The 20,214-nt window shown below is 46.7% G+C and overlaps 34 non-coding genes and 8 pseudogenes across 34 annotated transcripts; all 42 read left to right on the top strand.

Annotated features, from left to right (window-relative positions):
• The first annotated feature begins 329 nt into the window (after positions 1-329).
• Positions 330-447, top strand: LOC148794631 (5S ribosomal RNA; annotated as a pseudogene).
• Positions 448-801: 354 nt separating this feature from the next.
• On the top strand, positions 802-920 carry LOC148794630 (5S ribosomal RNA). The gene has a single exon (XR_016072329.1). It is a non-coding gene; the product is annotated as a 5S ribosomal RNA (ribosomal RNA).
• Positions 921-1,275: 355 nt separating this feature from the next.
• On the top strand, positions 1,276-1,394 carry LOC148794629 (5S ribosomal RNA). Its single transcript, XR_016070909.1, has one exon. It is a non-coding gene; the product is annotated as a 5S ribosomal RNA (ribosomal RNA).
• Positions 1,395-1,749: 355 nt separating this feature from the next.
• Positions 1,750-1,873, top strand: LOC148794628 (5S ribosomal RNA; annotated as a pseudogene).
• Positions 1,874-2,228: 355 nt separating this feature from the next.
• On the top strand, positions 2,229-2,347 carry LOC148794627 (5S ribosomal RNA). The gene has a single exon (XR_016075177.1). It is a non-coding gene; the product is annotated as a 5S ribosomal RNA (ribosomal RNA).
• A 354-nt stretch (positions 2,348-2,701) lies between these two features.
• Positions 2,702-2,820, top strand: LOC148794626 (5S ribosomal RNA). Its single transcript, XR_016070422.1, has one exon. It is a non-coding gene; the product is annotated as a 5S ribosomal RNA (ribosomal RNA).
• A 353-nt stretch (positions 2,821-3,173) lies between these two features.
• Positions 3,174-3,292, top strand: LOC148794625 (5S ribosomal RNA). The gene has a single exon (XR_016073375.1). It is a non-coding gene; the product is annotated as a 5S ribosomal RNA (ribosomal RNA).
• Positions 3,293-3,648: 356 nt separating this feature from the next.
• On the top strand, positions 3,649-3,772 carry LOC148794624 (5S ribosomal RNA). The gene has a single exon (XR_016069289.1). It is a non-coding gene; the product is annotated as a 5S ribosomal RNA (ribosomal RNA).
• Positions 3,773-4,126: 354 nt separating this feature from the next.
• On the top strand, positions 4,127-4,245 carry LOC148794623 (5S ribosomal RNA). The gene has a single exon (XR_016075030.1). It is a non-coding gene; the product is annotated as a 5S ribosomal RNA (ribosomal RNA).
• Positions 4,246-4,600: 355 nt separating this feature from the next.
• Positions 4,601-4,719, top strand: LOC148794622 (5S ribosomal RNA). The gene has a single exon (XR_016070908.1). It is a non-coding gene; the product is annotated as a 5S ribosomal RNA (ribosomal RNA).
• A 355-nt stretch (positions 4,720-5,074) lies between these two features.
• Positions 5,075-5,198, top strand: LOC148794621 (5S ribosomal RNA; annotated as a pseudogene).
• A 355-nt stretch (positions 5,199-5,553) lies between these two features.
• Positions 5,554-5,672, top strand: LOC148794620 (5S ribosomal RNA). The gene has a single exon (XR_016075176.1). It is a non-coding gene; the product is annotated as a 5S ribosomal RNA (ribosomal RNA).
• Positions 5,673-6,026: 354 nt separating this feature from the next.
• On the top strand, positions 6,027-6,145 carry LOC148794619 (5S ribosomal RNA). Its single transcript, XR_016071549.1, has one exon. It is a non-coding gene; the product is annotated as a 5S ribosomal RNA (ribosomal RNA).
• A 355-nt stretch (positions 6,146-6,500) lies between these two features.
• LOC148794618 (5S ribosomal RNA) lies at positions 6,501-6,616 on the top strand. Its single transcript, XR_016075231.1, has one exon. It is a non-coding gene; the product is annotated as a 5S ribosomal RNA (ribosomal RNA).
• Positions 6,617-6,971: 355 nt separating this feature from the next.
• LOC148794617 (5S ribosomal RNA) lies at positions 6,972-7,090 on the top strand. The gene has a single exon (XR_016069713.1). It is a non-coding gene; the product is annotated as a 5S ribosomal RNA (ribosomal RNA).
• A 354-nt stretch (positions 7,091-7,444) lies between these two features.
• On the top strand, positions 7,445-7,563 carry LOC148794616 (5S ribosomal RNA). Its single transcript, XR_016072328.1, has one exon. It is a non-coding gene; the product is annotated as a 5S ribosomal RNA (ribosomal RNA).
• Positions 7,564-7,918: 355 nt separating this feature from the next.
• On the top strand, positions 7,919-8,037 carry LOC148794615 (5S ribosomal RNA). The gene has a single exon (XR_016072344.1). It is a non-coding gene; the product is annotated as a 5S ribosomal RNA (ribosomal RNA).
• Positions 8,038-8,390: 353 nt separating this feature from the next.
• On the top strand, positions 8,391-8,509 carry LOC148794614 (5S ribosomal RNA). Its single transcript, XR_016069963.1, has one exon. It is a non-coding gene; the product is annotated as a 5S ribosomal RNA (ribosomal RNA).
• A 355-nt stretch (positions 8,510-8,864) lies between these two features.
• LOC148794613 (5S ribosomal RNA) lies at positions 8,865-8,983 on the top strand. The gene has a single exon (XR_016070906.1). It is a non-coding gene; the product is annotated as a 5S ribosomal RNA (ribosomal RNA).
• Positions 8,984-9,338: 355 nt separating this feature from the next.
• Positions 9,339-9,457, top strand: LOC148794612 (5S ribosomal RNA; annotated as a pseudogene).
• Positions 9,458-9,810: 353 nt separating this feature from the next.
• Positions 9,811-9,929, top strand: LOC148794611 (5S ribosomal RNA). The gene has a single exon (XR_016075280.1). It is a non-coding gene; the product is annotated as a 5S ribosomal RNA (ribosomal RNA).
• Positions 9,930-10,285: 356 nt separating this feature from the next.
• Positions 10,286-10,409, top strand: LOC148794610 (5S ribosomal RNA). The gene has a single exon (XR_016069288.1). It is a non-coding gene; the product is annotated as a 5S ribosomal RNA (ribosomal RNA).
• A 355-nt stretch (positions 10,410-10,764) lies between these two features.
• LOC148794609 (5S ribosomal RNA) lies at positions 10,765-10,882 on the top strand (annotated as a pseudogene).
• Positions 10,883-11,236: 354 nt separating this feature from the next.
• On the top strand, positions 11,237-11,355 carry LOC148794608 (5S ribosomal RNA). The gene has a single exon (XR_016072327.1). It is a non-coding gene; the product is annotated as a 5S ribosomal RNA (ribosomal RNA).
• Positions 11,356-11,710: 355 nt separating this feature from the next.
• Positions 11,711-11,829, top strand: LOC148794607 (5S ribosomal RNA). Its single transcript, XR_016070905.1, has one exon. It is a non-coding gene; the product is annotated as a 5S ribosomal RNA (ribosomal RNA).
• A 355-nt stretch (positions 11,830-12,184) lies between these two features.
• LOC148794606 (5S ribosomal RNA) lies at positions 12,185-12,308 on the top strand (annotated as a pseudogene).
• A 355-nt stretch (positions 12,309-12,663) lies between these two features.
• LOC148794605 (5S ribosomal RNA) lies at positions 12,664-12,782 on the top strand. The gene has a single exon (XR_016069895.1). It is a non-coding gene; the product is annotated as a 5S ribosomal RNA (ribosomal RNA).
• A 354-nt stretch (positions 12,783-13,136) lies between these two features.
• On the top strand, positions 13,137-13,255 carry LOC148794604 (5S ribosomal RNA). Its single transcript, XR_016071548.1, has one exon. It is a non-coding gene; the product is annotated as a 5S ribosomal RNA (ribosomal RNA).
• A 355-nt stretch (positions 13,256-13,610) lies between these two features.
• LOC148794603 (5S ribosomal RNA) lies at positions 13,611-13,726 on the top strand. Its single transcript, XR_016069644.1, has one exon. It is a non-coding gene; the product is annotated as a 5S ribosomal RNA (ribosomal RNA).
• A 355-nt stretch (positions 13,727-14,081) lies between these two features.
• On the top strand, positions 14,082-14,200 carry LOC148794602 (5S ribosomal RNA). The gene has a single exon (XR_016069712.1). It is a non-coding gene; the product is annotated as a 5S ribosomal RNA (ribosomal RNA).
• Positions 14,201-14,554: 354 nt separating this feature from the next.
• LOC148794601 (5S ribosomal RNA) lies at positions 14,555-14,673 on the top strand. Its single transcript, XR_016072326.1, has one exon. It is a non-coding gene; the product is annotated as a 5S ribosomal RNA (ribosomal RNA).
• Positions 14,674-15,028: 355 nt separating this feature from the next.
• Positions 15,029-15,147, top strand: LOC148794600 (5S ribosomal RNA). Its single transcript, XR_016069104.1, has one exon. It is a non-coding gene; the product is annotated as a 5S ribosomal RNA (ribosomal RNA).
• Positions 15,148-15,500: 353 nt separating this feature from the next.
• LOC148794599 (5S ribosomal RNA) lies at positions 15,501-15,619 on the top strand. Its single transcript, XR_016075410.1, has one exon. It is a non-coding gene; the product is annotated as a 5S ribosomal RNA (ribosomal RNA).
• Positions 15,620-15,974: 355 nt separating this feature from the next.
• On the top strand, positions 15,975-16,093 carry LOC148794598 (5S ribosomal RNA). Its single transcript, XR_016070904.1, has one exon. It is a non-coding gene; the product is annotated as a 5S ribosomal RNA (ribosomal RNA).
• Positions 16,094-16,448: 355 nt separating this feature from the next.
• Positions 16,449-16,567, top strand: LOC148794597 (5S ribosomal RNA; annotated as a pseudogene).
• A 353-nt stretch (positions 16,568-16,920) lies between these two features.
• LOC148794596 (5S ribosomal RNA) lies at positions 16,921-17,039 on the top strand. Its single transcript, XR_016073374.1, has one exon. It is a non-coding gene; the product is annotated as a 5S ribosomal RNA (ribosomal RNA).
• Positions 17,040-17,395: 356 nt separating this feature from the next.
• On the top strand, positions 17,396-17,519 carry LOC148794595 (5S ribosomal RNA). Its single transcript, XR_016069286.1, has one exon. It is a non-coding gene; the product is annotated as a 5S ribosomal RNA (ribosomal RNA).
• Positions 17,520-17,874: 355 nt separating this feature from the next.
• LOC148794594 (5S ribosomal RNA) lies at positions 17,875-17,993 on the top strand. The gene has a single exon (XR_016072088.1). It is a non-coding gene; the product is annotated as a 5S ribosomal RNA (ribosomal RNA).
• A 355-nt stretch (positions 17,994-18,348) lies between these two features.
• LOC148794593 (5S ribosomal RNA) lies at positions 18,349-18,466 on the top strand (annotated as a pseudogene).
• Positions 18,467-18,820: 354 nt separating this feature from the next.
• LOC148794592 (5S ribosomal RNA) lies at positions 18,821-18,939 on the top strand. Its single transcript, XR_016072325.1, has one exon. It is a non-coding gene; the product is annotated as a 5S ribosomal RNA (ribosomal RNA).
• Positions 18,940-19,294: 355 nt separating this feature from the next.
• Positions 19,295-19,413, top strand: LOC148794591 (5S ribosomal RNA). The gene has a single exon (XR_016069093.1). It is a non-coding gene; the product is annotated as a 5S ribosomal RNA (ribosomal RNA).
• Positions 19,414-19,766: 353 nt separating this feature from the next.
• LOC148794590 (5S ribosomal RNA) lies at positions 19,767-19,885 on the top strand. Its single transcript, XR_016075409.1, has one exon. It is a non-coding gene; the product is annotated as a 5S ribosomal RNA (ribosomal RNA).
• Positions 19,886-20,214: the final 329 nt, after the last annotated feature.

Raw genomic sequence — 20,214 nt, 5'->3', positions numbered from 1 at the left:
TCGTATTTGCAAATTCCATTTGTCGTTTCGGCGAGACAAACGCAAACAACGCGCCGGATACTCGGACCATTTGCGGCACAATCGTCATTACTGAATGGGAACCGTGCAAAAACCGGGCTTTTGGCATTCGTCGTGCATTGTGGGCCCCGCGATAGTATTGCATCTATCCGGGGGTGCGACAGATCTGAAAAGCAAACACTCTGCTCACGTAGGAGCTTGTGCACGGTTACCAAGGGAGGAAGCCTGCATTCACTGTTTTTTCAAGTCTAAAACAATTAATGGAGGGGAGCAAGATAGTGCCCAAAGATCTAAGCGAGCATGAATTAAACGGGTGCGATCATACCAGCACTAATGCACCGGATCTCATCAGAACTCAAAGTTAAGCGTGCTTGGGCGAGAGTAGTTCTAGGATGGGTGACCTCCTGGGAAGTCCTCGTGTTGCACCCCAATTTTATTAATATTTTATTTCGATATCGTATTTGCAAATTCCATTTGTCGTTTCGGCGAGACAAACGCAAACAACGTGCCGGATACTCGGACCATTTGCGGCACGATTGTCATTACTGAATGGGAACCGTGCAAAAACCGGGCTTTTGGCATTCGTCGTGCATTGTGGGCCCCGCGATAGTATTGCATCTATCAGGGGGTGCGGCAGATCTGAAAAGCAAACACTCTGCTCACGTAGGAGCTTGTGCACGGTTACCAAGGGAGGAAGGCTGCTACACAGTTTTTTCAAATCTAAAACAATTAATGGAGGGGAGCAAGATAGTGCATAAAGATCTAAGCAAGCATGAATTAAACGGGTGCGATCATACCAGCACTAATGCACCGGATCCCATCAGAACTCCGAAGTTAAGTGTGCTTGGGCGAGAGTAGTACTAGGATGGGTGACCTCCGGGGAAGTCCTCGTGTTGCACCCCAATTTTATTAATATTTTATTTCGATATCGTATTTGCAAATTCCATTTGTCGTTTCGGTGAGACAAACGCAAACAACGTGCCGGATACTCGGACCATTTGCGGCACGATTGTCATTACTGAATGGGAACCGTGCAAAAACCGGGCTTTTGGCATTCGTCGTGCATTGTGGGCCCCGTAATAGTATTGCATCTATCCGGAGGTGCGGCAAATCTGAAAAGCAAACACTCCGCTCACGTAGGAGCTTGTGCACGGTTACCAAGGGAGGAAGGCTGCATACACATTTTTTTCAAATCTAAAACAATTAATGGAAGGGAGCAAGATAGATCATAAAGATCTAAGCGAGCAAGAATTAAACGGGTGCGATCATACCAGCACAAATGCACCGGATCCCATCAGAACTCCGAAGTTAAGTGTGCTTGGGCGAGAGTAGTACTAGGATGGGTGACCTCCGGGGAAGTCCTCGTGTTGCACCCCAATTTTATTAATATTTTATTTCGATATCGTATTTGCAAATTCCATTTGTCGTTTCGGTGAGACAAACGCAAACAACGTGCCGGATACTCGGACCATTTGCGGCACGATTGTCATTACTGAATGGCAACGATGCAAGAACCGGGCTTTCGGCATTCGTCGTGCATTGTGGGCCCCGTGATAGTATTGCATCTATCCGGAGGTGCGGCAGATCTGAAAAGCAACCACTCCGCTCACGTAGGAGCTTGTGCACGGTTACCAAGGGAGGAAGGCTGCATACACATTTTTTTCAAATCTAAAACAATTAATGGAAGGGAGCAAGATAGTTCATAAAGATCTAAGCGAGCAAGAATTAAACGGGTGCGATCATACCAGCACTAATGCACCGGATCCCATCGGATCAGAACTCCGAAGTTAAGTGTGCATCGGCGAGAGTAGTACTAGGATGGGTGACCTCCTGGGAAGTCCTCGTGTTGCACCCCAATTTTATTAATATTTTATTTCGATATCGTATTTGCAAATTCCATTTGTCGTTTCGGCGAGACAAACGCAAACAACGCGCCGGATACTCGGACCATTTGCGGCACGATCGTCATTACTGAATGGGAACCGTGCAAAAACCGGGCTTTTGGCATTCGTCGTGCATTGTGGGCCCCGCGATAGTATTGCATCTATCAGGGGGTGCGGCAGATCTGAAAAGCAAACACTCCGCTCACGTAGGAGCTTGTGCACGGTTACCAAGGGAGGAAGGCTGCATACACAGTTTTTTCAAGTCTATAACAATTAATGGAGGGGAGCAAGATAGTGCATAAGGATCTAAGCCAGCATGAATTAAACGGGTGCGATCATACCAGCACTAATGCACCGGATCCCATCAGAACTCAAAAGTTAAGCGTGCTTGGGCGAGAGTAGTACTAGGATGGGTGACCTCCTGGGAAGTCCTCGTGTTGCACCCCAATTTTATTAATATTTTATTTTGATTTGTATTTGCAAATTCCATTTGTTGTTTCTGGGAGACAACTGGAAACAATGCGTCGGATACTCGGACCATTTGCGGCACGATCGTCATTACTGAATGGCAACGATGCAAGAACCGGGCTTTCGGCATTCGTCATGCATTGTGGGCCCCGTGAAAGTATTGCATCTATCCGGGGGTGCGGCAGATCTGAAATGCAAACACTCTGTTCACGTACGAGCTTGTGCACGGTTACCAAGGGAGGAAGGTTGCATACACAGTTTTTTCAAATCTAAAACAATTAATGGAGGGGAGCAAGATAGTGCATAAAGATCTAAGCGAGCATGAATTATACGGGTGCGATCATACCAGCACTAATGCATAGGATCCCATCAGAACTCCGAAGTTAAGCGTGCTTGGGCGAGAGTATTACTAGGATGGGTGACCTCCTGGGAAGTCCTCGTGTTGCACCCCAATTTTATTAATATTTTATTTTGATTTGTATTTGCAAATTCCATTTGTTGTTTCTGGGAGATACTAGAAACAATGCGTCGGATACTCGGACCATTTGCGGCACGATCGTCATTACTGAATGGCCACGATGCAAGAACCGGGCTTTCGGCATTCGTCATGCATTGTGGGCCCCGCGATAGTATTGCATCTATCCGGAGGTGCGGCAGATCTGAAAAGCAAACACTCCGCTCACGTAGGAGCTTGTGCACGGTTACCAAGGGAAGAAGGCTGCATACACATTTTTTTCAAATCTAAAACAATTAATGGAAGGGAGCAAGATAGTTCATAAAGATCTAAGCGAGCATGAATTAAACGGGTGCGATCATACCAGCACTAATGCACCGGATCCCATCAGAACTCCGAAGTTAAGTGTGCTTGGGCGAGAGTAGTATTAGGATGGGTGACCTCCTGGGAAGTCCTTGTGTTGCACCCCAATTTTATTAATATTTTATTTCGATATCGTATTTGCAAATTCCATTTGTCGTTTCGGCGAGACAAACTCAAACAACGCGCCGGATACTCGGACCATTTGCGGCACGATCGTCATTACTGAATGGGAACCGTGCAAAAACCGAGCTTTTGGCATTCGTCGTGCATTGTGGGGTCCCGCGATAGTATTGCATCTATCCGGGGGTGCGGCAGATCTGAAAAGCAAACACTCTGCTCACGTAGGAGCTTGTGCACGGTTACCAAGGGAGGAAGGCTGCATACACAGTTTTTTCAAGTCTAAAACAATTAATGGAGGGGAGCAAGATAGTGCATAAAGATCTAAGCGAGCATGAATTAAACGGGTGCGATCATACCAGCACTAATGCACCGGATCCCATCGGATCAGAACTCCGAAGTTAAGTGTGCATGGGCGAGAGTAGTACTAGGATGGGTGACCTCCTGGGAAGTCCTCGTGTTGCACCCCAATTTTATTAATATTTTATTTCGATATCGTATTTGCAAATTCCATTTGTCGTTTCGGCGAGACAAACACAAACAACGCGCCGGATACTCGGACCATTTGCGGCACGATCGTCATTACTGAATGGGAACCGTGCAAAAACCGGGCTTTTGGCATTCGTCGTGCATTGTGGGCCCCGCGATAGTATTGCATCTATCAGGGGGTGCGGCAGATCTGAAAAGCAAACACTCTGCTCACGTAGGAGCTTGTGCACGGTTACCAAGGGAGGAAGGCTGCTACAGAGTTTTTTCAAATCTAAAACAATTAATGGAGGGGAGCAAGATAGTGCATAAAGATCTAAGCAAGCATGAATTAAACGGGTGCGATCATACCAACACTAATGCACCGGATCCCATCAGAACTCCGAAGTTAAGTGTGCTTGGGCGAGAGTAGTACTAGGATGGGTGACCTCCGGGGAAGTCCTCGTGTTGCACCCCAATTTTATTAATATTTTATTTCGATATCGTATTTGCAAATTCCATTTGTCGTTTCGGTGAGACAAACGCAAACAACGTGCCGGATACTCGGACCATTTGCGGCACGATTGTCATTACTGAATGGGAACCGTGCAAAAACCGGGCTTTTGGCATTCGTCGTGCATTGTGGGCCCCGTAATAGTATTGCATCTATCCGGAGGTGCGGCAAATCTGAAAAGCAAACACTCCGCTCACGTAGGAGCTTGTGCACGGTTACCAAGGGAGGAAGGCTGCATACACATTTTTTTCAAATCTAAAACAATTAATGGAAGGGAGCAAGATAGTTCATAAAGATCTAAGCGAGCAAGAATTAAACGGGTGCGATCATACCAGCACAAATGCACCGGATCCCATCAGAACTCCGAAGTTAAGTGTGCTTGGGCGAGAGTAGTACTAGGATGGGTGACCTCCGGGGAAGTCCTCGTGTTGCACCCCAATTTTATTAATATTTTATTTCGATATCGTATTTGCAAATTCCATTTGTCGTTTCGGTGAGACAAACGCAAACAACGTGCCGGATACTCGGACCATTTGCGGCACGATTGTCATTACTGAATGGCAACGATGCAAGAACCGGGCTTTCGGCATTCGTCGTGCATTGTGGGCCCCGTGATAGTATTGCATCTATCCGGAGGTGCGGCAGATCTGAAAAGCAAACACTCCGCTCACGTAGGAGCTTGTGCACGGTTACCAAGGGAGGAAGGCTGCATACACATTTTTTTCAAATCTAAAACAATTAATGGAAGGGAGCAAGATAGTTCATAAAGATCTAAGCGAGCAAGAATTAAACGGGTGCGATCATACCAGCACTAATGCACCGGATCCCATCGGATCAGAACTCCGAAGTTAAGTGTGCATCGGCGAGAGTAGTACTAGGATGGGTGACCTCCTGGGAAGTCCTCGTGTTGCACCCCAATTTTATTAATATTTTATTTCGATATCGTATTTGCAAATTCCATTTGTCGTTTCGGCGAGACAAACGCAAACAACGCGCCGGATACTCGGACCATTTGCGGCACGATCGTCATTACTGAATGGGAACCGTGCAAAAACCGGGCTTTTGGCATTCGTCGTGCATTGTGGGCCCCGCGATAGTATTGCATCTATCAGGGGGTGCGGCAGATCTGAAAAGCAAACACTCCGCTCACGTAGGAGCTTGTGCACGGTTACCAAGGGAGGAAGGCTGCATACACAGTTTTTTCAAGTCTATAACAATTAATGGAGGGGAGCAAGATAGTGCATAAGGATCTAAGCCAGCATGAATTAAACGGGTGCGATCATACCAGCACTAATGCACCGGATCCCATCAGAACTCAAAAGTTAAGCGTGCTTGGGCGAGAGTAGTACTAGGATGGGTGACCTCCTGGGAAGTCCTCGTGTTGCACCCCAATTTTATTAATATTTTATTTTGATTTGTATTTGCAAATTCCATTTGTTGTTTCTGGGAGACAACTGGAAACAATGCGTCGGATACTCGGACCATTTGCGGCACGATCGTCATTACTGAATGGCAACGATGCAAGAACCGGGCTTTCGGCATTCGTCATGCATTGTGGGCCCCGTGAAAGTATTGCATCTATCCAGAGGTGCGGCAGATCTGAAAAGCAAACACTCTGCTCACGTAGGAGCTTGTGCACGGTTACCAAGGGAGGAAGGCTGCATACACAGTTTTTTCATGTCTAAAACAATTAATGGAGGGGAGCAAGATAATGCATAAAGATCTAAGCGAGCATGAATTAAACGGGTGCGATCATACCAGCACTAATGCACCGGATCCCATCAGAACTCCGAAGTTAAGTGTGCATGGGCGAGAGTAGTACTAGGATGGGTGACCTCCTGGGAAGTCCTCGTGTTGCACCCCAATTTTATTAATATTTTATTTCGATATCGTATTTGCAAATTCCATTTGTCGTTTCGGTGAGACAAACGCAAACAACGTGCCGGATACTCGGACCATTTGCGGCACGATTGTCATTACTGAATGGCAACGATGCAAGAACCGGGCTTTCGGCATTCGTCGTGCATTGTGGGCCCCGTGATAGTATTGCATCTATCCGGAGGTGCGGCAGATCTGAAAAGCAAACACTCCGCTCACGTAGGAGCTTGTGCACGGTTACCAAGGGAGGAAGGCTGCATACACATTTTTTTCAAATCTAAAACAATTAATGGAAGGGAGCAAGATAGTTCATAAAGATCTAAGCGAGCAAGAATTAAACGGGTGCGATCATACCAGCACAAATGCACCGGATCCCATCAGAACTCCGAAGTTAAGTGTGCTTGGGCGAGAGTACTAGGATGGGTGACCTCCGGGGAAGTCCTCGTGTTGCACCCCAATTTTATTAATATTTTATTTCGATATCGTATTTGCAAATTCCATTTGTCGTTTCGGTGAGACAAACGCAAACAACGTGCCGGATACTCGGACCATTTGCGGCACGATTGTCATTACTGAATGGGAACCGTGCAAAAACCGGGCTTTTGGCATTCGTCGTGCATTGTGGACCCCGCGATAGTATTGCATCTATCCGGGGGTGCGGCAGATCTGAAATGCAAACACTCTGCTCACGTACGAGTTTGTGCACGGTTACCAAGGGAGGAAGGCTGCATACACAGTTTTTTCAAATCTAAAACAATTAATGGAGGGGAGCAAGATAGTGCATAAAGATCTAAGCGAGCATGAATTAAACGGGTGCGATCATACCAGCACTAATGCACAGGATCCCATCAGAACTCCGAAGTTAAGCGTGCTTGGGCGAGACTATTACTAGGATGGGTGACCTCCTGGGAAGTCCTCGTGTTGCACCCCAATTTTATTAATATTTTATTTCGATATCGTATTTGCAAATTCCATTTGTCGTTTCGGCGAGACAAACGCAAACAACGTGCCGGATACTCGGACCATTTGCGGCACGATTGTCATTACTGAATGGGAACCGTGCAAAAACCGGGCTTTTGGCATTCGTCGTGCATTGTGGGCCCCGCGATAGTATTGCATCTATCAGGGGGTGCGGCAGATCTGAAAAGCAAACACTCTGCTCACGTAGGAGCTTGTGCACGGTTACCAAGGGAGGAAGGCTGCTACACAGTTTTTTCAAATCTAAAACAATTAATGGAGGGGAGCAAGATAGTGCATAAAGATCTAAGCAAGCATGAATTAAACGGGTGCGATCATACCAGCACTAATGCACCGGATCCCATCAGAACTCCGAAGTTAAGTGTGCTTGGGCGAGAGTAGTACTAGGATGGGTGACCTCCGGGGAAGTCCTCGTGTTGCACCCCAATTTTATTAATATTTTATTTCGATATCGTATTTGCAAATTCCATTTGTCGTTTCGGTGAGACAAACGCAAACAACGTGCCGGATACTCGGACCATTTGCGGCACGATTGTCATTACTGAATGGGAACCGTGCAAAAACCGGGCTTTTGGCATTCGTCGTGCATTGTGGGCCCCGCGATAGTATTGCATCTATCCGGGGGTGCGGCAGATCTGAAATGCAAACACTCTGCTCACGTACGAGCTTGTGCACGGTTACCAAGGGAGGAAGGCTGCATACACAGTTTTTTCAAATCTAAAACAATTAATGGAGGGGAGCAAGATAGTGCATAAAGATCTAAGCGAGCATGAATTAAACGGGTGCGATCATACCAGCACTAATGCACCGGATCCCATCAGAACTCCAAAGTTAAGCGTGCTTGGGCGAGAGTAGTACTAGGATGGGTGACCTCATGGGAAGTCCTCGTGTTGCACCCCAATTTTATTAATATTTTATTTTGATTTGTATTTGCAAATTCCATTTGTTGTTTCTGGGAGATACTGGAAACAATGCGTCGGATACTCGGACCATTTGCGGCACGATCGTCATTACTGAATGGCCACGATGCAAGAATCGGGCTTTCGGCATTCGTCATGCATTGTGGGCCCCGCGATAGTATTGCATCTATCCGGAGGTGCGGCAGATCTGAAAAGCAAACACTCCGCTCACGTAGGAGCTTGTGCACGGTTACCAAGGGAAGAAGGCTGCATACACATTTTTTTCAAATCTAAAACAATTAATGGAGGGGAGCAAGATAGTGCATAAAGATCTAAGCGAGCATGAATTAAACGGGTGCGATCATACCAGCACTAATGCACCGGATCCCATCAGAACTCCGAAGTTAAGTGTGCATGGGCGAGAGTAGTACTAGGATGGGTGACCTCCTAGGAAGTCCTCCTGTTGCACCCCAATTTTATTAATATTTTATTTCGATATCGTATTTGCAAATTCCATTTGTCGTTTCGGCGAGACAAACGCAAACAACGTGCCGGATACTCAGACCATTTGCGGCACGATTGTCATTACTGAATGGCAACGATGCAAAAACCGGGCTTTCGGCATTCGTCGTGCATTGTGGGCCCCGCGATAGTATTGCATCTATCCGGAGGTGCGGCAGATCTGAAAAGCAAACACACCGCTCACGTAGGAGCTTGTGCACGGTTACCAAGGGAGGAAGGCTGCATAGACATTTTTTTCAAATCTAAAACAATTAATGGAAGGGAGCAAGATAGTTCATAAAGATCTAAGCGAGCATGAATTAAACGGGTGCGATCATACCAGCACAAATGCACCGGATCCCATCAGAACTCCGAAGTTAAGTGTGCTTGGGCGAGAGTAGTACTAGGATGGGTGACCTCCGGGGAAGTCCTCGTGTTGCACCCCAATTTTATTAATATTTTATTTCGATATCGTATTTGCAAATTCCATTTGTCGTTTCGGTGAGACAAACGCAAACAACGTGCCGGATACTCGGACCATTTGCGGCACGATTGTCATTACTGAATGGGAACCGTGCAAAAACCGGGCTTTTGGCATTCGTCGTGCATTGTGGGCCCCGTAATAGTATTGCATCTATCCGGAGGTGCGGCAAATCTGAAAAGCAAACACTCCGCTCACGTAGGAGCTTGTGCACGGTGACCAAGGGAGGAAGGCTGCATACACAGTTTTTTCAAATCTAAAACAATTAATGGAGGGGAGCAAGATAGTGCATAAAGATCTAAGCGAGCATGAATTATACGGGTGCGATCATACCAGCACTAATGCATAGGATCCCATCAGAACTCCGAAGTTAAGCGTGCTTGGGCGAGAGTATTACTAGGACGGGTGACCTCCTGGGAAGTCCTCGTGTTGCACCCCAATTTTATTAATATTTTATTTTGATTTGTATTTGCAAATTCCATTTGTTGTTTCTGGGAGATACTAGAAACAATGCGTCGGATACTCGGACCATTTGCGGCACGATCGTCATTACTGAATGGCCACGATGCAAGAACCGGGCTTTCGGCATTCGTCATGCATTGTGGGCCCCGCGATAGTATTGCATCTATCCGGAGGTGCGGCAGATCTGAAAAGCAAACACTCCGCTCACGTAGGAGCTTGTGCACGGTTACCAAGGGAAGAAGGCTGCATACACATTTTTTTCAAATCTAAAACAATTAATGGAAGGGAGCAAGATAGTTCATAAAGATCTAAGCGAGCATGAATTAAACGGGTGCGATCATACCAGCACTAATGCACCGGATCCCATCAGAACTCCGAAGTTAAGTGTGCTTGGGCGAGAGTTGTATTAGGATGGGTGACCTCCTGGGAAGTCCTTGTGTTGCACCCCAATTTTATTAATATTTTATTTCGATATCGTATTTGCAAATTCCATTTGTCGTTTCGGCGAGACAAACTCAAACAACGCGCCGGATAATCGGACCATTTGCGGCACGATCGTCATTACTGAATGGGAACCGTGCAAAAACCGAGCTTTTGGCATTCGTCGTGCATTGTGGGGTCCCGCGATAGTATTGCATCTATCCGGGGGTGCGGCAGATCTGAAAAGCAAACACTCTGCTCACGTAGGAGCTTGTGCACGGTTACCAAGGGAGGAAGGCTGCATACACAGTTTTTTCAAGTCGAAAACAATTAATGGAGGGGAGCAAGATAGTGCATAAAGATCTAAGCGAGCATGAATTAAACGGGTGCGATCATACCAGCACTAATGCACCGGATCCCATCGGATCAGAACTCCGAAGTTAAGTGTGCATGGGCGAGAGTAGTACTAGGATGGGTGACCTCCTGGGAAGTCCTCGTGTTGCACCCCAATTTTATTAATATTTTATTTCGATATCGTATTTGCAAATTCCATTTGTCGTTTCGGCGAGACAAACGCAAACAACGCGCCGGATACTCGGACCATTTGCGGCACAATCGTCATTACTGAATGGGAACCGTGCAAAAACCGGGCTTTTGGCATTCGTCGTGCATTGTGGGCCCCGCGATAGTATTGCATCTATCCGGGGGTGCGACAGATCTGAAAAGCAAACACTCTGCTCACGTAGGAGCTTGTGCACGGTTACCAAGGGAGGAAGCCTGCATTCACTGTTTTTTCAAGTCTAAAACAATTAATGGAGGGGAGCAAGATAGTGCCCAAAGATCTAAGCGAGCATGAATTAAACGGGTGCGATCATACCAGCACTAATGCACCGGATCTCATCAGAACTCAAAGTTAAGCGTGCTTGGGCGAGAGTAGTTCTAGGATGGGTGACCTCCTGGGAAGTCCTCGTGTTGCACCCCAATTTTATTAATATTTTATTTCGATATCGTATTTGCAAATTCCATTTGTCGTTTCGGCGAGACAAACGCAAACAACGTGCCGGATACTCGGACCATTTGCGGCACGATTGTCATTACTGAATGGGAACCGTGCAAAAACCGGGCTTTTGGCATTCGTCGTGCATTGTGGGCCCCGCGATAGTATTGCATCTATCAGGGGGTGCGGCAGATCTGAAAAGCAAACACTCTGCTCACGTAGGAGCTTGTGCACGGTTACCAAGGGAGGAAGGCTGCTACACAGTTTTTTCAAATCTAAAACAATTAATGGAGGGGAGCAAGATAGTGCATAAAGATCTAAGCAAGCATGAATTAAACGGGTGCGATCATACCAGCACTAATGCACCGGATCCCATCAGAACTCCGAAGTTAAGTGTGCTTGGGCGAGAGTAGTACTAGGATGGGTGACCTCCGGGGAAGTCCTCGTGTTGCACCCCAATTTTATTAATATTTTATTTCGATATCGTATTTGCAAATTCCATTTGTCGTTTCGGTGAGACAAACGCAAACAACGTGCCGGATACTCGGACCATTTGCGGCACGATTGTCATTACTGAATGGGAACCGTGCAAAAACCGGGCTTTTGGCATTCGTCGTGCATTGTGGGCCCCGTAATAGTATTGCATCTATCCGGAGGTGCGGCAAATCTGAAAAGCAAACACTCCGCTCACGTAGGAGCTTGTGCACGGTTACCAAGGGAGGAAGGCTGCATACACATTTTTTTCAAATCTAAAACAATTAATGGAAGGGAGCAAGATAGATCATAAAGATCTAAGCGAGCAAGAATTAAACGGGTGCGATCATACCAGCACAAATGCACCGGATCCCATCAGAACTCCGAAGTTAAGTGTGCTTGGGCGAGAGTAGTACTAGGATGGGTGACCTCCGGGGAAGTCCTCGTGTTGCACCCCAATTTTATTAATATTTTATTTCGATATCGTATTTGCAAATTCCATTTGTCGTTTCGGTGAGACAAACGCAAACAACGTGCCGGATACTCGGACCATTTGCGGCACGATTGTCATTACTGAATGGCAACGATGCAAGAACCGGGCTTTCGGCATTCGTCGTGCATTGTGGGCCCCGTTATAGTATTGCATCTATCCGGAGGTGCGGCAGATCTGAAAAGCAACCACTCCGCTCACGTAGGAGCTTGTGCACGGTTACCAAGGGAGGAAGGCTGCATACACATTTTTTTCAAATCTAAAACAATTAATGGAAGGGAGCAAGATAGTTCATAAAGATCTAAGCGAGCAAGAATTAAACGGGTGCGATCATACCAGCACTAATGCACCGGATCCCATCGGATCAGAACTCCGAAGTTAAGTGTGCATCGGCGAGAGTAGTACTAGGATGGGTGACCTCCTGGGAAGTCCTCGTGTTGCACCCCAATTTTATTAATATTTTATTTCGATATCGTATTTGCAAATTCCATTTGTCGTTTCGGCGAGACAAACGCAAACAACGCGCCGGATACTCGGACCATTTGCGGCACGATCGTCATTACTGAATGGGAACCGTGCAAAAACCGGGCTTTTGGCATTCGTCGTGCATTGTGGGCCCCGCGATAGTATTGCATCTATCAGGGGGTGCGGCAGATCTGAAAAGCAAACACTCAACTCACGTAGGAGCTTGTGCACGGTTACCAAGGGAGGAAGGCTGCATACACAGTTTTTTCAAGTCTATAACAATTAATGGAGGGGAGCAAGATAGTGCATAAGGATCTAAGCCAGCATGAATTAAACGGGAGCGATCATACCAGCACTAATGCACCGGATCCCATCAGAACTCAAAAGTTAAGCGTGCTTGGGCGAGAGTAGTACTAGGATGGGTGACCTCCTGGGAAGTCCTCGTGTTGCACCCCAATTTTATTAATATTTTATTTTGATTTGTATTTGCAAATTCCATTTGTTGTTTCTGGGAGACAACTGGAAACAATGCGTCGGATACTCGGACCATTTGCGGCACGATCGTCATTACTGAATGGCAACGATGCAAGAACCGGGCTTTCGGCATTCGTCATGCATTGTGGGCCCCGTGAAAGTATTGCATCTATCCAGAGGTGCGGCAGATCTGAAAAGCAAACACTCTGCTCACGTAGGAGCTTGTGCACGGTTACCAAGGGAGGAAGGCTGCATACACAGTTTTTTCATGTCTAAAACAATTAATGGAGGGGAGCAAGATAGTGCATAAAGATCTAAGCGAGCATGAATTAAACGGGTGCGATCATACCAGCACTAATGCACCGGATCCCATCAGAACTCCGAAGTTAAGTGTGCATGGGCGAGAGTAGTACTAGGATGGGTGACCTCCTGGGAAGTCCTCGTGTTGCACCCCAATTTTATTAATATTTTATTTCGATATCGTATTTGCAAATTCCATTTGTCGTTTCGGTGAGACAAACGCAAACAACGTGCCGGATACTCGGACCATTTGCGGCACGATTGTCATTACTGAATGGCAACGATGCAAGAACCGGGCTTTCGGCATTCGTCGTGCATTGTGGGCCCCGTGATAGTATTGCATCTATCCGGAGGTGCGGCAGATTTGAAAAGCAAACACTCCGCTCACGTAGGAGCTTGTGCACGGTTACCAAGGGAGGAAGGCTGCATACACATTTTTTTCAAATCTAAAACAATTAATGGAAGGGAGCAAGATAGTTCATAAAGATCTAAGCGAGCAAGAATTAAACGGGTGCGATCATACCAGCACAAATGCACCGGATCCCATCAGAACTCCGAAGTTAAGTGTGCTTGGGCGAGAGTACTAGGATGGGTGACCTCCGGGGAAGTCCTCGAGTTGCACCCCAATTTTATTAATATTTTATTTCGATATCGTATTTGCAAATTCCATTTGTCGTTTCGGTGAGACAAACGCAAACAACGTGCCGGATACTCGGACCATTTGCGGCACGATTGTCATTACTGAATGGGAACCGTGCAAAAACCGGGCTTTTGGCATTCGTCGTGCATTGTGGACCCCGCGATAGTATTGCATCTATCCGGGGGTGCGGCAGATCTGAAATGCAAACACTCTGCTCACGTACGAGTTTGTGCACGGTTACCAAGGGAGGAAGGCTGCATACACAGTTTTTTCAAATCTAAAACAATTAATGGAGGGGAGCAAGATAGTGCATAAAGATCTAAGCGAGCATGAATTAAACGGGTGCGATCATACCAGCACTAATGCACAGGATCCCATCAGAACTCCGAAGTTAAGCGTGCTTGGGCGAGACTATTACTAGGATGGGTGACCTCCTGGGAAGTCCTCGTGTTGCACCCCAATTTTATTAATATTTTATTTCGATATCATATTTGCAAATTCCATTTGTCGTTTCGGCGAGACAAACGCAAACAACGTGCCGGATACTCGGACCATTTGCGGCACGATTGTCATTACTGAATGGGAACCGTGCAAAAACCGGGCTTTTGGCATTCGTCGTGCATTGTGGGCCCCGCGATAGTATTGCATCTATCAGGGGGTGCGGCAGATCTGAAAAGCAAACACTCTGCTCACGTAGGAGCTTGTGCACGGTTACCAAGGGAGGAAGGCTGCTACACAGTTTTTTCAAATCTAAAACAATTAATGGAGGGGAGCAAGATAGTGCATAAAGATCTAAGCAAGCATGAATTAAACGGGTGCGATCATACCAGCACTAATGCACCGGATCCCATCAGAACTCCGAAGTTAAGTGTGCTTGGGCGAGAGTAGTACTAGGATGGGTGACCTCCGGGGAAGTCCTCGTGTTGCACCCCAATTTTATTAATATTTTATTTCGATATCGTATTTGCAAATTCCATTTGTCGTTTCGGTGAGACAAACGCAAACAACGTGCCGGATACTCGGACCTTTTGCGGCACGATTGTCATTACTGAATGGGAACCGTGCAAAAACCGGGCTTTTGGCATTCGTCGTGCATTGTGGGCCCCGCGATAGTATTGCATCTATCCGGGGGTGCGGCAGATCTGAAATGCAAACACTCTGCTCACGTACGAGCTTGTGCACGGTTACCAAGGGAGGAAGGCTGCATACACAGTTTTTTCAAATCTAAAACAATTAATGGAGGGGAGCAAGATAGTGCATAAAGATCTAAGCGAGCATGAATTAAACGGGTGCGATCATACCAGCACTAATGCACCGGATCCCATCAGAACTCCGAAGTTAAGCGTGCTTGGGCGAGAGTAGTACTAGGATGGGTGACCTCATGGGAAGTCCTCGTGTTGCACCCCAATTTTATTAATATTTTATTTTGATTTGTATTTGCAAATTCCATTTGTTGTTTCTGGGAGATACTGGAAACAATGCGTCGGATACTCGGACCATTTGCGGCACGATCGTCATTACTGAATGGCCACGATGCAAGAATCGGGCTTTCGGCATTCGTCATGCATTGTGGGCCCCGCGATAGTATTGCATCTATCCGGAGGTGCGGCAGATCTGAAAAGCAAACACTCCGCTCACGTAGGAGCTTGTGCACGGTTACCAAGGGAAGAAGGCTGCATACACATTTTTTTCAAATCTAAAACAATTAATGGAGGGGAGCAAGATAGTGCATAAAGATCTAAGCGAGCATGAATTAAACGGGTGCGATCATACCAGCACTAATGCACCGGATCCCATCAGAACTCCGAAGTTAAGTGTGCATGGGCGAGAGTAGTACTAGGATGGGTGACCTCCTGGGAAGTCCTCCTGTTGCACCCCAATTTTATTAATATTTTATTTCGATATCGTATTTGCAAATTCCATTTGTCGTTTCGGCGAGACAAACGCAAACAACGTGCCGGATACTCAGACCATTTGCGGCACGATTGTCATTACTGAATGGCAACGATGCAAAAACCGGGCTTTCGGCATTCGTCGTGCATTGTGGGCCCCGCGATAGTATTGCATCTATCCGGAGGTGCGGCAGATCTGAAAAGCAAACACACCGCTCACGTAGGAGCTTGTGCACGGTTACCAAGGGAGGAAGGCTGCATACACATTTTTTTCAAATCTAAAACAATTAATGGAAGGGAGCAAGATAGTTCATAAAGATCTAAGCGAGCATGAATTAAACGGGTGCGATCATACCAGCACAAATGCACCGGATCCCATCAGAACTCCGAAGTTAAGTGTGCTTGGGCGAGAGTAGTACTAGGATGGGTGACCTCCGGGGAAGTCCTCGTGTTGCACCCCAATTTTATTAATATTTTATTTCGATATCGTATTTGCAAATTCCATTTGTCGTTTCGGTGAGACAAACGCAAACAACGTGCCGGATACTCGGACCATTTGCGGCACGATTGTCATTACTGAATGGGAACCGTGCAAAAACCGGGCTTTTGGCATTCGTCGTGCATTGTGGGTCCCGCAGTAGTATTGCATCTATCCGGGGGTGCGGCAGATCTGAAATGCAAACACTCTGTTCACGTACGAGCTTGTGCACGGTTACCAAGGGAGGAAGGTTGCATACACAGTTTTTTCAAATCTAAAACAATTAATGGAGGGGAGCAAGATAGTGCATAAAGATCTAAGCGAGCATGAATTATACGGGTGCGATCATACCAGCACTAATGCATAGGATCCCATCAGAACTCCGAAGTTAAGCGTGCTTGGGCGAGAGTATTACTAGGACGGGTGACCTCCTGGGAAGTCCTCGTGTTGCACCCCGATTTTATTAATATTTTATTTTGATTTGTATTTGCAAATTCCATTTGTTGTTTCTGGGAGATACTAGAAACAATGCGTCGGATACTCGGACCATTTGCGGCACGATCGTCATTACTGAATGGCCACGATGCAAGAACCGGGCTTTCGGCATTCGTCATGCATTGTGGGCCCCGCGATAGTATTGCATCTATCCGGAGGTGCGGCAGATCTGAAAAGCAAACACTCCGCTCACGTAGGAGCTTGTGCACGGTTACCAAGGGAAGAAGGCTGCATACACATTTTTTTCAAATCTAAAACAATTAATGGAAGGGAGCAAGATAGTTCATAAAGATCTAAGCGAGCATGAATTAAACGGGTGCGATCATACCAGCACTAATGCACCGGATCCCATCAGAACTCCGAAGTTAAGTGTGCTTGGGCGAGAGTAGTATTAGGATGGGTGACCTCCTGGGAAGTCCTTGTGTTGCACCCCAATTTTATTAATATTTTATTTCGATATCGTATTTGCAAATTCCATTTGTCGTTTCGGCGAGACAAACTCAAACAACGCGCCGGATAATCGGACCATTTGCGGCACGATCGTCATTACTGAATGGGAACCGTGCAAAAACCGAGCTTTTGGCATTCGTCGTGCATTGTGGGGTCCCGCGATAGTATTGCATCTATCCGGGGGTGTGGCAGATCTGAAAAGCAAACACTCTGCTCACGTAGGAGCTTGTGCACGGTTACCAAGGGAGGAAGGCTGCATACACAGTTTTTTCAAGTCGAAAACAATTAATGGAGGGGAGCAAGATAGTGCATAAAGATCTAAGCGAGCATGAATTAAACGGGTGCGATCATACCAGCACTAATGCACCGGATCCCATCGGATCAGAACTCCGAAGTTAAGTGTGCATGGGCGAGAGTAGTACTAGGATGGGTGACCTCCTGGGAAGTCCTCGTGTTGCACCCCAATTTTATTAATATTTTATTTCGATATCGTATTTGCAAATTCCATTTGTCGTTTCGGCGAGACAAACGCAAACAACGCGCCGGATACTCGGACCATTTGCGGCACGATCGTCATTACTGAATGGGAACCGTGCAAAAACCGGGCTTTTGGCATTCGTCGTGCATTGTGGGCCCCGCGATAGTATTGCATCTATCAGGGGGTGCGGCTGATCTGAAAAGCAAACACTCCGCTCACGTAGGAGCTTGTGCACGGTTACCAAGGGAGGAAGGCTGCATACACAGTTTTTTCAAATCTAAAACAATTAATGGAGGGGAGCAAGATAGTGCATAAAGATCTAAGCGAGCATGAATTAAACGGGTGCGATCATACCAGCACTAATGCACCGGATCCCATCAGAACTCCGAAGTTAAGTGTGCTTGGGCGAGCGTAGTACTAGGATGGGTGACCTCCTGGGAAGTCCTCGTGTTGCACCCCAATTTTATTAATATTTTATTTCGATATCGTATTTGCAAATTCCATTTGTCGTTTCGGCGAGACAAACGCAAACAACGCGCCGGATACTCGGACCATTTGCGGCACAATCGTCATTACTGAATGGGAACCGTGCAAAAACCGGGCTTTTGGCATTCGTCGTGCATTGTGGGCCCCGCGATAGTATTGCATCTATCCGGGGGTGCGACAGATCGGAAAAGCAAACACTCTGCTCACGTAGGAGCTTGTGCACGGTTACCAAGGGAGGAAGCCTGCATTCACTGTTTTTTCAAGTCTAAAACAATTAATGGAGGGGAGCAAGATAGTGCCCAAAGATCTAAGCGAGCATGAATTAAACGGGTGCGATCATACCAGCACTAATGCACCGGATCTCATCAGAACTCAAAGTTAAGCGTGCTTGGGCGAGAGTAGTTCTAGGATGGGTGACCTCCTGGGAAGTCCTCGTGTTGCACCCCAATTTTATTAATATTTTATTTCGATATCGTATTTGCAAATTCCATTTGTCGTTTCGGCGAGACAAACGCAAACAACGTGCCGGATACTCGGACCATTTGCGGCACGATTGTCATTACTGAATGGGAACCGTGCAAAAACCGGGCTTTTGGCATTCGTCGTGCATTGTGGGCCCCGCGATAGTATTGCATCTATCAGGGGGTGCGGCAGATCTGAAAAGCAAACACTCTGCTCACGTAGGAGCTTGTGCACGGTTACCAAGGGAGGAAGGCTGCTACACAGTTTTTTCAAATCTAAAACAATTAATGGAGGGGAGCAAGATAGTGCATAAAGATCTAAGCAAGCATGAATTAAACGGGTGCGATCATACCAGCACTAATGCACCGGATCCCATCAGAACTCCGAAGTTAAGTGTGCTTGGGCGAGAGTAGTACTAGGATGGGTGACCTCCGGGGAAGTCCTCGTGTTGCACCCCAATTTTATTAATATTTTATTTCGATATCGTATTTGCAAATTCCATTTGTCGTTTCGGTGAGACAAACGCAAACAACGTGCCGGATACTCGGACCATTTGCGGCACGATTGTCATTACTGAATGGGAACCGTGCAAAAACCGGGCTTTTGGCATTCGTCGTGCATTGTGGGCCCCGCGATAGTATTGCATCTATCCGGGGGTGCGGCAGATCTGAAATGCAAACACTCTGCTCACGTACGAGCTTGTGCACGGTTACCAAGGGAGGAAGGCTGCATACACAGTTTTTTCAAATCTAAAACAATTAATGGAGGGGAGCAAGATAGTGCATAAAGATCTAAGCGAGCATGAATTAAACGGGTGCGATCATACCAGCACTAATGCACCGGATCCCATCAGAACTCCGAAGTTAAGCGTGCTTGGGCGAGAGTAGTACTAGGATGGGTGACCTCATGGGAAGTCCTCGTGTTGCACCCCAATTTTATTAATATTTTATTTTGATTTGTATTTGCAAATTCCATTTGTTGTTTCTGGGAGATACTGGAAACAATGCGTCGGATACTCGGACCATTTGCGGCACGATCGTCATTACTGAATGGCCACGATGCAAGAATCGGGCTTTCGGCATTCGTCATGCATTGTGGGCCCCGCGATAGTATTGCATCTATCCGGAGGTGCGGCAGATCTGAAAAGCAAACACTCCGCTCACGTAGGAGCTTGTGCACGGTTACCAAGGGAAGAAGGCTGCATACACATTTTTTTCAAATCTAAAACAATTAATGGAGGGGAGCAAGATAGTGCATAAAGATCTAAGCGAGCATGAATTAAACGGGTGCGATCATACCAGCACTAATGCACCGGATCCCATCAGAACTCCGAAGTTAAGTGTGCATGGGCGAGAGTAGTACTAGGATGGGTGACCTCCTGGGAAGTCCTCCTGTTGCACCCCAATTTTATTAATATTTTATTTCGATATCGTATTTGCAAATTCCATTTGTCGTTTCGGCGAGACAAACGCAAACAACGTGCCGGATACTCAGACCATTTGCGGCACGATTGTCATTACTGAATGGCAACGATGCAAAAACCGGGCTTTCGGCATTCGTCGTGCATTGTGGGCCCCGCGATAGTATTGCATCTATCCGGAGGTGCGGCAGATCTGAAAAGCAAACACACCGCTCACGTAGGAGCTTGTGCACGGTTACCAAGGGAGGAAGGCTGCATACACATTTTTTTCAAATCTAAAACAATTAATGGAAGGGAGCAAGATAGTTCATA

This window comes from Nelumbo nucifera, chromosome 4, assembly GCF_055504915.1.
Source record: "Nelumbo nucifera cultivar China Antique chromosome 4, China Antique-T2T, whole genome shotgun sequence".
Lineage (NCBI taxonomy): Eukaryota > Viridiplantae > Streptophyta > Magnoliopsida > Proteales > Nelumbonaceae > Nelumbo > Nelumbo nucifera.
The sequence above is the reverse complement of the archived record's forward strand: the minus strand, read 5'-3'. Positions and strand labels throughout refer to the sequence as shown.